The sequence below is a fragment of the Typopeltis vanoorti genome, chromosome 17 (assembly GCF_054136105.1).
Source record: "Typopeltis vanoorti isolate ZY-2024b chromosome 17, IOZ_Tvanoo_1.0, whole genome shotgun sequence".
Taxonomy (NCBI): domain Eukaryota; kingdom Metazoa; phylum Arthropoda; class Arachnida; order Uropygi; family Thelyphonidae; genus Typopeltis; species Typopeltis vanoorti.
Window position 1 is genome coordinate 28611140 of NC_143565.1, and position 13345 is coordinate 28624484.

General features: G+C 33.9%; 1 protein-coding gene across 2 annotated transcripts in view; it reads right to left on the reverse strand.

Moving 5' to 3' along the window:
• LOC150097247 (cyclin-dependent kinase 2-associated protein 1-like) overlaps positions 1–13345 on the reverse strand; it is a 52909-nt gene that overhangs the window by 296 nt on the left and 39268 nt on the right. Inside the window, exon 4 of one of the 2 annotated variants that reach the window (XR_016549653.1) lies at positions 6622–11228. The exons of the other annotated variant lie outside the window; for it this stretch is intronic. The gene's annotated coding sequence lies outside the window, so the exon portion shown is untranslated. Of the gene's footprint in view, positions 1–6621; positions 11229–13345 lie in introns of those variants that run through there. 2 annotated transcript variants of the gene reach the window in all.

The window sequence follows — 13345 nt, forward strand, 5'->3', positions numbered from 1 at the left end:
GATAGTTCAATCTCCATTGATACAATCAAAAACAGCTGACCCAAGACTAACATTAATTATAAGCAGCATTCAATGAAGAGATGGCAGACAAGGTTCACCATCCAGTGGTCCCTAATCCTAACACAATGGTATTGCCTGAAATAACATGGATTCTATGGTCGATTTTCTTCGGTGCACAGGAGAAAAAGCTGCTTGCCTGGGTCAGAGATCTACTAACCTGGGAACTGGTTGAATAAATGCTTAGAAAATTCTTGGAAAAATTGGTGACAAGCTTCTTTAGGCAGACCAGCACAGAGAATGCAAATGCTACTTCCACTGAACTATGCAAGACTCTACTGATATATTCAAATACCCATAAGACTTCACAAAAGCCATCAGAACAATCAATTTCAAAATTTACAAGCTGAAAGGAAGGCAGTAATATTGTCAGCTACATTTTTTGTCTTTTCTTCAATCATCATGACCTGTGTGAAATTATAGAGGAATTCGATATTCAGGATTCAGAAGAAATATTGCAAATAAAAAAAAATTTTTTTTTTCAGATTTTGTATGTTACATGGGGAGGGTGATCACAAAATGATAAACTGCAATTGTTAAATTTACAACTACATATAAGAGACATTGGAATGCTCAATTTTTATGTATGGATTGAATAGCATGAAACCCACTTCTGGGTTCTTTCAGCTTTGTTCCAGCAAACTGAATATTGCTGTTTGGGAGATGCCTGACCACTCTAAAAATCCCAGATCTCTGCTGTGTTGCCTTTTCAATGATAGTCCCATATACAGGCATTCAACTGAATTTACATCTGGTGTCACCCAATGCCCTTGAAATTTACCCATGCGATTAGTCATGCCCACTGCAGCTTAGCTTTAAAACTTACACCTCCATACTCGCAAACAAACAAACAAAAAAAAAAATTCAAATCTCCTCAGCATGTAGTATGTGCCCATTGATAATATAAATCCTGAACCTTCTGATTGTAAATAACAATGGTCATCATATTTCCTAACTTGAAATGATGCATACTTTACTGCAACAAACTGTAAGACATACTCATATTATATTACTGAAATACTCCATACCAGTGATAAACAATATGGCACAATAAGGTATCAAGGAAAGCATTCTAAATGTCTGCAGATATGTACAGTACTTGAAAGGAATAATGGTTTATAATTTATTATTCCAGTGAGGTGTTATTATAGGTTGCCATATTAGTCATCAATGTTCATGAAAATGCAGCAAAATTAGTGCATCTCAGATTAACTGAAGTACATCCTTATATGATTAAAACATACAGGGAAAAATAATCAGTCATTAAGACCACATAACAGAAGTGGATAGTTTTTAAGGGGGCATGTTCCTTCCATTGTGTTCTGGCCATCCATGGCTGTAGAGCTTTGCATCAGAATACTACACATCAAATTCCACAGCCTGTTTCCATTGGGAGGGGGGAGGGGGACAGGACGGCTGAATACTACTGTCTAACCACAGAACCGAGACCACTAGCTGGCAATGTGCCAAGAAGAATCAATTCATGTTGAAGGGGAGAAAGGAATAAGGCTATGTACGAATTCGTTACCAACACGCGAAATCACATAAACGTAAAATTTTCCAACTGTCATACAAGCAAAATAATTACCGCTTTAAAAAATTCAATGCTCATAAAAGAAAAGTTAATTTTCCAACGTGTAATAATAAACAACTCATCCCATAAGGACTGATTACTCTATTATTGGAATGGATTCTCCCTCTCCTGACATGCACAGAAGTGTCAAGGATCTCGAATCAGTGGGCGTACAGTACTTAACAGTATGTTTTCCAAATGGCAAGAGTAAAGCCTGCTCTCCAAGCAGGGCCAGCAAATATACCTTAAGTCAAAGAAAATCAAAAATTTTAATGACGTTTCTTCACATGCAAGACAAGATTCAAACCTAAGTTATTCTAAGCACAAGGTAAATGTTGCATTATCCACATGGCAGTGTCACCTGCACAAAAGATTGGTGTTACTTTGATGGGACAGCAGACATTTAGAAAATGTGGTACAAAGTAACAAATCACAACAAAGTCATCTGACATAAAAAGTGTAGCACTCGGATATTAAATGGACATGTTCGAATATGGCATCTGCTAGAACAGTGATGAGCAACCCATGGCCTTCCAACTACTAACCTGCATCCCACTGAAACGTTGCACTTCATTTAACTGAAGTGTAAAAATTTTAGCAAAAGGCACAATGTGTTATCAATATGAAGCACGCATTAAGATGTCAGGTGAAAAATATTTGCTTGCGATGATAGTTCCCACGATTGTGCCATTCGCCTTTTCAGTCGCGACACGAACACTCGTACTTTAAGTATATGTAAATAGTTGCATTATTCTTGAATAAACTTGATACAAGTTCTTTCAAAACCTAAGCAAATTATAAATTTATAATGGTAATATATTTTTTTATTCTTTTAAGGAATTACGTCTTTACAATTTTTTTTTTCACAAGCACCCTGTGTTTAATCAATGAGTTCAAATTCTAGAAAACGCAAAGTTGAGTTCGAAAACTGTCAGTTTAAAGGGGGTCAGTAAAGTTGTCTGCCGCTATCCAAGGGGTAGATAAATGTCTAGGGGCAAAAAGGGGTCAATAAACACCTAAAAAGATTTTGAATAACACCTAGTAATTATGCTAGGCCAACTGGCTGATCGGCTTAGCCAATGAGGGAGAAGTGCAAGTTCTTCACAATGAAGACATCTAGAACAAAGACAAACAGGACTAGTGCAGCAAAGTTGTCGATGCCGCTATCCAAGGGGTAGATAAATGTCTAGGGGTAAAGAGGGGTCAATAAACACCTAAAAAGATTTTGAATAACACCTAGTAATCATGCTAGGCCAACTGGCTGATCGGCTTAGCCAATGAGGGAGAAGCGCACGCTCTTCACGATGAAGACATCCAGAACAGAGACAAACAGGACTAGTGCGAATTTATCGCCCATAGTTATCAGGTGGTGTTCAGTGATCATAACTTTGAATTTTATTTAATCAAATTTAAAAGCCTGTGTAGCTCAGTAGAAGTGGCGTTTGCACTTTACGGCGCTTGACCGCACGACGAAATGCGCTCGAATCTAGTCGCCGACTAGACGAACTTTTTCTAAGCCTTCTCCACCAGTTCCAGAGTTCGCCGATCTCTGGCATGGGCTAGCGGGTTTTTCGTCCGTAAACTTAAGAAAATCGGCCATCGAACCCACTATTTTCAGACATTAAATAAATTGTTAGGGTTAGGAACCACCAGATGGCGTCACTTACTAGCCTCCTTCTTCACTGCGTGTCGATTAATTAGTGATAGCCTTGGGCCAGCTATCTCTGATTGGCTACCAGTGGAGATTGAACAGCCCACTCAGTCTCCAAAAGTTAGATAGGGCTTAAAAACGGCCTTGCCTACTCCCTAAAAAAAAAAAAAATCAGCTAACGCCTTTTTATTCCCGTATACAAGAGTAGGCGAGGCCATTTAGCCCTATCTATCTAACTTTTGGAGACTGAGTGGGCAGTTCAATCTCCACTGGTACCCAGAGATAGATGGCCCAAGGCTATCATTAAGTGGTACGCAGTGAAGAGAGATGGCTCAAATGTGCCACCATCTCGTCGTCCCTAACCCTAACACAATATATATTTAACGTCTGAAATAATGTGGGTTCTACAGTCGATTTTCTTGTGTTTACAGGACGAAAAACCCACTTGCTTGTGCCAGAGATCGACTAACTCGGGAACCGGTCGAAAAAAGGCTTAGAAAATTTTTTCTCTAGTCGCCGACTAGACTCGAAACCAAGTCTTCCTTCGTCCGGCCAAGCGCCGTGGTATGCAAACGCCACATCCACTGAGCTACACAGGCTCTTATACGGAAACAAAAATGCGTTAGCTGATTTTTTTTAAATAAAATTTATTATTGATAACATTTATTCATTTATTTAACATGATAGGGACCAAGGATTCCATGAAGGGGGTCAAATGGTCTAGCAAGTTTGCCGACCCCTGGTTTAACGAAAGATGGACATGCGACTATTTTTTTTTATTTGCATAAAAGAGAATGCTGTTTGCTTGATATATTGTGAAAAGATATGTTCTCAAGGAATATAACATCAAGAAGTATTATAAAACTAAACATTCTTCAAAATTTGACAATTTGCAAGGGCAGTTGAGCAAAGATGAAGTGAATCAACTGCACAAAAATCTTAAAACAGCGAAGTGTATTTAGAGCTGCTTCATTAACTGCTGTTCGTGCATGCTACATTGTTAGTCAAATTTTGGCAAAAAAAAAAAAAAAAAATCTCTGATGTACTAGCGGTAGCAGATGTTGCTTTCCCCGATTTAAAAAAAGATATAATTTCGAAAATCAGCTTGTCGCGATTTACAATCGCAACAAGGATTGACGATCTTTCGCAGTATTGAGGAAATTTTGCAGGCATATATTTCTGCTTTGGATGAAAGTTGTGATACGGCACAACTTGCTGTCTTTTTGAGAGGAACAGATTCTAGTTTTAACATTTCCATCTTTAGTTCCAATGAAAGGAACTGCTACCGGAAAGATATATACATACAGGGAACTGATAACTGTTCTTAATCAATTAAATATCCCAATAGAAAAGATCATTGGTATAACAACAGATGGAGCTCGAGCCATCGAGTATGAATGTTGGTCTATCAGGATTAATAGCCAGAGACATAAAACGATTAACAGGACGCGAAATAATTATTTCTCACTGCATTTTGCACCATGAAAATTTGAGTGCAAGTTTCGAAAATGTCCAATGTTGTTCCACCGATCATTAAAATTGTAAATTTTATTAGATCTTGAGGACTGAATCATCACGAATTTAAGGAATTTTTGAGAGATATGGAAAGCGAATATGGCGATATCCTTTTTAACACCGAGATTCGATGGTTAAGTCGCTGCACAATGCTTAAGTGTGTACGATTCGAAGAACGAAATTCAGCTATTCTTGGAGATGAAAGACAACCCATTTCCAGAATTTAATCACAAGGACTGGATGTGCGACATTGCATTTTGCATTGACATTACTCAATATTTGAACGAATTAAATGTAAATCTTCAAGGACAGAACAAACTTATTAATGAAATGTTCGATAATATAAAAGCTTTTCAAAATAAACTAAAATTTTGGAATCGGCAACTGGAATCTAAAAATATAGCACATTTTCTAATTTTGAGAAAAGAAAACCACTTGAAACGGGGGGGGGGAATTCAGAGGAAACACAGATAAGAAGAATTCAAGTTTTGGAAACTTACGTGAAAATGATATTATTAATTTTGATATTTTCTCAACATTCTTTAATATAGACGTTGAAAGGGTTACCGAAGAATTTCAAAGAGAAATAATTGATTTGCAAAGTAACACTGAACTAAGAAATGTTTCAAAATGTTAGTCTTATTGACTTTTATAAGTTGCTTTCCAACTGATAAATTTCCATTGCTGGCTACCCATTCCAGGCTACCAAATGCGCTTATTTGGTAGTACTTATCTGTGCAAACAACTCTTTTCGAAAATGAAAATTGTAAAAAAACGATCGTTGAAATCACTTTGATGACGAACCACTAAAAATTGTATTAGAGTCGCAATTTCAAACATAGCTCCCAATATTGAAAAGCTTGATGAGAAACAGAGCCAAGTATCTCATTAAAATTTCAGCATGTTTAATTTCTTTTGAATTAAAAAAATTATGTACGTATACCTATGTATATATTGAAAGTATTACTAATAAAAAGTAAATCAAATTAAAAAAAAAAAAAAAGCTTTCCATTGTAAATCTGTCAAAAATAAATTCCACCTCATAAATTAAAATGTTTAATATTGTGTTAAACATATCAAAGTATTTAATATTGTGTTCGTTGCAGCCCGTATGTAATATCAGGTTTTCAATTGCGGCCCACTAAAGAACATTAAGGCTCGTTGTCATGGTGATTGGTCAAGCAGATGCTGAATGTTATATTGACATTTTGAATAGTTCCTGTTGAATAATGAAAATGCATCATTTTACACTGCAAGTAGTGTGGTGAAATGATTTGTTGGTACAAGTGCAAAATTAGCATTACTACTACAGTCTTGATTTAAACGTTTGGAAAGATTCAAATGCTGGTTAAGGGTAGCATCAACATTCAAATTCACAACAGGAATGAACTGTTATTTTGATGCTAGAGAAGTTGCTTGAAAGAGTTTCACTTTTGCTCTCAAGAACAGGGTTTCCATATGATCTAACCATTAGTGCAGCCACAGTACTAATATACAACAGGTTTACAACCTTTCATTGGTTGGATTCATATAAAGAAATAGTCAGAATGTAATACAATGATATGCTAACAAAATTATGTAAAGTCCTATTAAAAAAAGTTCCAAATATTTGTCCAAAATAAATTTTATTATGAAATTTTGTATTTTGAATTAAAATTTTTTTTCATAATTACATAAATTCCGATGTAGAAATTCTTACATATAAAAGTAAAACAGCACTTTTATATTTGAGCACAAAAAGTATCAAAAATATAAGTTAAATACAAATTTTAGAATAACCACAATAGTAATTTTAAATAACATGCTCTATGGTTTTGTGAGTTAAAAAAAAAAAAAAAAAATACTACACAGATCACAAAATGATTAATAGTAGCAGCACTAATGTTACTCAAAAATACCTAGAAAGCACAGTCAACTAATTATCTTAAATACAGTTTAAGAAACACTCAGAGCTGAAATAGCTAGTCAATATACCTGAGAGAGATAACGAGTGGCAAGTGTTGCCTACTTTTACATTATAATAAAACAGGTACTCACCAATAAACGACCACATACATCATATACAGTATATATAATATCAATTTTTGAGCAATTTTTTTTATTGAACAATTAGATGACAATGGAAAAGTTGGTGTTCAAAACGTGTAATTGATATGCAACAATTCAAAAGATACAATAAATTTATTCTGAACCTATACATTTAATTTTCAACAGGACCAACCACACCTAAATTGCTTTAGCAATACAGAGAACTTGTATGTGCTATTTTAAATGAAATCTGGTTATAAAACAAAAGTAAACTTAATAAAAAAATCTCCTCACAACAAGACATAATTGATATAAAGTTCATATGGCAGTAGTCTGCTTTTGTATTCAGTATAATATGAACATAATATTTATATGTAAAAGATATATTTTGTATTCATATTACTCTAACTTGCTGCAGTATTAATCTTGCTTTAATACTGCAAGTAAGGTATATCTTATGAGCTGATTAACAATTCTATGCTAATGTAGAGTAGGATATTTTTAAAATATTATCTTATCAAAGATAATTCAAATGTATTCTTCTAGCTGAGTACTCATAAAATATAAACGATACACACATTATATCAAAGCATGGTGGGTATGAAAAAATGTAACATTTTGAGAAAGGTGGAGGGGAAAGGGTAATATAATATATAGAATGATATGATGTCAACAAGTAATCCAATTTCTTAAAAAATTATTTTCTACTGGAAACGACATGCTGTTTTTCATTTCTTTTCCATGTCTATGCATTTTCAGTTACCTGATCCCCATCCCAGTCCTCTTTAGGACAATTAATTGGGACTAAACTATATAAATATTTGAATTATCATATCCAGAGCAAAAATCTTGGCTACTTAGGATTCATACAATATTTTTAGATCACATTACAAATTCATAGAGTAGCTGAATATATGAATACTAAATAAGTATGAAGCCTACTGATATAGAAAGGAAGTTTTTATTGCACAACATGAACAAAACACTGAAATGACTTGGAATCATAATCTTTCAGTCAATAGTACATGTAATATGGTTGACCATATTGTTAAATGACTCAAACCACTGACAAACAGACATAAGCTGTATTCTAAGAAATGGAGAACACTGCCTACTAAACCCAAAGGAATGTAGTGCCCTCCATTTGTTAGATTACAGCAAATTACTACCAAACAAGAAGCAATTGTTCCTAAAAGATCATTTACTTAGAATACCGGAAGTTCCTCACTGTTGCATAATAAAAGGTTTCTTTAGTGATCCAAGATCTTCTATGTGATATATATATATCAACTTCATACTCTGAACAATGTTAAGCAGCTATTTATTTCTCTTACTACAGATGAACTCTCATTTCATATATCATTTTAATGACAAGCTATTTTAACAAACTCGCAATTGCAAAATAAAAAAATAAATACCGGCATCACATGTTACACAAAAAAAATAACTTATACAAAAATTCTCTGATATGAAAAGAAATTAGATAAAATAAGCAACAAATCAAGAACAAGTAACTCAAGAATCGTACAATGAGATCTTCATGGTAGCTCACAGCACAGAACTAAATGTGATTGGGAGGTTCAATATCACATTTGTATTCATTAACTATAGTTCGCCCACCGTTTGTAGGTCCCTGCTTCGTGTCTTTCCAAGAATAGTCGATTCATGCTGAAGGGGAGAAAGAAATGAAGGACATCCGAATTGGTCGCCAACACATGCGAAATCACATGCTTTATAGGTAAAATTTTCCAACTGTTATACAAGCAACATAGTTAACTACAATAATCATAAAAGAGAAGTTAATTTTCCGACTGGTAATAATAAACAACTCATCCCACAATACGGACTGATTACCCTATTATTGGAATGGATTCTCCTTTTTCTGAGATGCACAGAAGTGACGAAGGATCTCTAATCGGTGGGCGAACTATAATAAACCAAGGTTTTTCAGAATTCCTTTCATGTGCATATAACTCGAGGATTTCAAATGTGCAAAACTACATTTGGTCGTCCTTCAATAGTTTTTGTACAGCCCAGTAGTTATATCACTGTGTTTGCTAAATGCTGCATTTGAATTTTCAAAAGAATATTAATAGATTAATTAATATTAATAAGAATAAACTTACTACTGAATTAAGTTATTCACCCAAATCAAAGGGATCTTGCTAATTTCCCTGAAATTTTTGTTTGGCAACATGGCACAAAGTTATCTTTCACAGTTTATGCTTTTAATTGTTATTAACCTGTAGACCCCTTGAGGGTACATGGCAGGAATTTGATGATGATGAATTGTTATTAAGATCTATACACAGATATTTTAATGAATGATTAAAATAAAATATCAAATACAATCCATGTTAAGCTTCTAGACAAATCAAGTTTTGGTTTTTCCTGCTCATATGGATAAATACGAAAAAGAAAACTGATTTATCTATTTATAAATTGCCCCCCGCCTCTCTGGCAACTAAAGTCCTTGCAATTTTTAAATAAACAATGTTCAAACATGTATGACACTGGAATTAGTTAATAATTAATACTGGAATTTGTTTTCTTCTTTACAGAATTTAAATTGCTATTATACAATTGTGTCTCAGAGGACTGCTCAAAAGAATATTAATCTGGTTTATTTTGCAAAAGGTAACTTAAAATCTATTCATCTTAGTTTATCAGCAATTGGATTCATTTATTTGTTATGAACTACAGGCGAACATGAACAGTCTATTATTAAAAATATCACATAAAAAAGAGAAAAAGTTTTTTCATACATTATTAATCTTAATGCTTTGATTTTCAACTGTTTCCATTAGAAACAAAATTATTACATAGCAAGGGGACCTTTCATGTGTATGTATGTGTGTGGGGCGTAAGAAATTAGTGTTATTTTGATATTAACCTGAGGTTATAGAAATAAATGGACATCTCATACCTATTAATATAGAAAGTACATGGCACACAGTCATCGCATTTTAAAAATTCCACTTGAAAACTGAAGTTCTATATACAGATTTCATTGTGAATAAAACAATATTCTTACACCAATAACCACTTAATTAACATTAATGTTTCATTAAGCAATAGCCTGATCTTAATAATTTATCTAGATAAAATAAAAACTTTTGTAATTAAATGGCTATTTAGTTATGCCAATATTGTATCTTATTGTCAAATCTCAAACTTTTTAGTGAAGCAAAGAATCTTTGATTAGGAAAAAGTCATCTAGAGGTATAATATTAAAGCATGAATTAAAAATTTCATTTCAAGACTTGCATTATTAACGAATGCTATCCAATAAATGAAGTAAGAGCTAGTATATTTGGTTTCAAAGATATCAAACCTACATTAACAATAAAGACAGAAAAGAAAAAGAAAAAAACTGCACTAGCAGAGTAAATAATTCAAGTTAAATGCTATGACTGTCTAAATCAGTAATACACTCTAAGAGGGAAATTTTATGAACAAAAAAAAAAAAAGGACTGTAAAAACAAAATGCTGCTTTCTGCACACAACCTGAAGCAACGAGTGACAAAATATTGTATCATGTGACTCCTGATATATAAATGTACTGGAAATTTGTGACAACATGAACAGCAGATGATTATTAATAAATATTCATAATTTAGTAAATTTCTCATCAGAAAAGTCTAGAAACATATCCTCCCTCTCTTGATCATATTCACTGAATACTGCTCAACAGGGATGGTAGAGAATCATACAAGAAAACAAGCATGGCATTCTGCTAAGAGAAGGCAGTTCTTGAAATATAAAGATAAAAAGTATATGGCATGTGATAGTCTTTAAATTCCATACAGGCTTGGAAAGTCTTACTATATTCCTGCAAACAATGGTAAATTGTTGTGCTTAGTGCATACTGTGATGGTGCATAGAGAATGCTTTGAACAATCCTAATATAAAGTGAATTGCAAATATGGGACTGATTCAGAAATCAATTGAAAAGAAACATTAGATTTTACATAGGTATTTTTCTTTTTTGTTTCATTTTGTTATTTTGAAATTTGCTTTGTTTATTGCATTAATATTTATTAATTTATTTTGTATAAACTTTAAATATCTTGTTTGTGAATGAACAGAACAAAGGATTACAATAAATGGCTCTTTTATAATAGAAACCTATATCTCATGGGTACATTGAAGCCAATGGAGGGTTAAATTATTATTTAAAATGTAATATGAAAGACGTTTTATTTTATTTATTTATTTTATTTTATAACTGTTGAAAATGGGCAATATGTAATGTGTAATTTGGCTGTTTAGATAGCAGAATCTATTTCTCATTCCCAGTTATCATACTTCCTGGATTACAGTCTAAGTTAAAGCATGTGCAAGAGTCCACATTGAGACCTGGCTGTGGCCAAGGAGCTTCAATGAAGAGGTAACGGCAATCCTCTATGAGATATTAAAAAAAAAAAAAAAAAAAAAAATTGCTGTTCATTGCTGGTCAAAAGCACATAGTTTGAAAATATGATATTCAGTTTATAAATGTCACTCTTTTTTTTTTTTAATTGCGTTCAAAATCATGTAACGCTTTCTTAAATAAAGACTGAAATGTTCTCGGCCTCGACCATAGAGGACAACACTATCGGCGCAATTTTTTTGTCTAAGTTGGTACATCTGTCATAAGCATCCATGTGAAATTGCAAGTCATTCCATCAAGTAGTTTTTTTATACAGCTGTCGGAAGCCAAAGTGTTGTCATATCCCTTGGAATGGATAAAATTGAGTATCGTGCAGTTATAAAATTCTTTGTAAAAGAAGGTTAAACACCAAAAGAAATTCATTCGAAGTTCATAAAAGTTTATGAGCGCTTTTCTCGTTTGTTTTTGACAATTAAGAAATGGGCTGCCGAGTTTAAACATGGCCGTACCAGCCTTGAAGATGATCCACGTGAAGGACGCCCAAAGAGTGTAACACCACCAGAAATCATTGATCAAGTGAACGATATGGTATTGGATGACCGGCAAGTCAAAGTGCATGAAATTGCTGAGAATAGGCATTTCAAAAGAACGTGTAGGATATATTTTGCATAAGAATTGCAAATGAAAACGTTTTGTGCAAGATGGGTGGCGCGCTTGCTCACAGCAGATCAAAAAACGCACTCACATGAAAATCTCTGAACAGTGTTTGGAGCGTTTTAACAAGAATAAAACTGATTTTGTGCATTGATGTATTACTATGGATGAGACTTAGATTCACCATTACACACCAGAATCAAAAGAGTGGACAGAAGCAAATTGTTCAGTGCCAAAGAAGACAAAGTCGGTTCCATCAACAGCAAAGATCATGGCATCAGTGTTTTGGGATGCTAAAGGCATTTTGTTATTAATTATCTTGAAAAGAGTAAAACAATAAGCAGGGAATATTATTCAGATCTTTTAACCAGACTAGATGAAAAAATTTGTGGGAAAAGACCTGGTTTGCAGAAGGAAAAAAAAAATCACCTTTCATCAGGACAATGCACCTGCCCACAAAGGTGTTTTGGCAATGGGAAAATTAAGGGATCTGCACTATGAATTGTTGGAACATCCACCATATTCCCCAGATTTGGTTCCCTCTGACTTTTATCTCTTCCCAAAACTAAAACTCTTCCTCGCTGGTCAGCTCAAATCAAGAGGTGATTGCAGCTGTAGAGGGGTATTTTGCAGATCTTACTGAAAACCACTACAGGGGTGGGATAATGGTGCTGGAGCATCACTGGAATAAATGTATTAGTCTTTATTATTATTATTCTGACACCTCCAAGGAGTCCGAAGACTCATCGCGGGAGGACACTTACAACTGTCTCAACCACTACACTGAACCTCTACTACGAATCATCTCCATCAACGTTATCTACCGCCCACCATCACAACTAGTATTTTTTGTCTGTAAATTGTGGGAGATTATGTTGAAAAATAAAAAGAATTTTGAAATTATAAATTCGTTTTTTCATTGTTAGGCTGAGAACTTTTCAGGCCACCCTTGTACAATGCATAGTTGCATAATAACATTACTTTTACATAAGATCCCAAATTTGAAGATCATTATTCCTACAAAAGGAGAGCAAGATGAGAAAAAGCTTGTAATGTACAGCAGATTTGAAAAGGTTCTGCTGGTTAGACCTTGGATGTTATTTTCAGATAAAAGAGTGATATCAATCTGTGATAATACCATTATTGTATTCATACAGGCCAACATCAGAACCTCACTTCCTGTGCCCAGAGATCATGCCTTCTGGTCTCTTGCAAAGGCCAAATGCAACTTCTATGCTCCCATCTCTTTATAGATGCCATCTAGATTACTTTTACACCTAAAGATAAAGCTGACCAAGACAAATCACCTCCATCATACCAGAAACAGAGCACCATATGTTGCCTCTTGTAGTTTTCTGACAGAATAAACATAAGAATACTAATAAATATGAGAGATGTCGTTCAGGTTTGAAGGCATCTCTCCAACTGTATTCAAATGTTGTGCTCTAGAACTAACACTTGTCCTATATTATAACTACAATCTTTTATATACTCA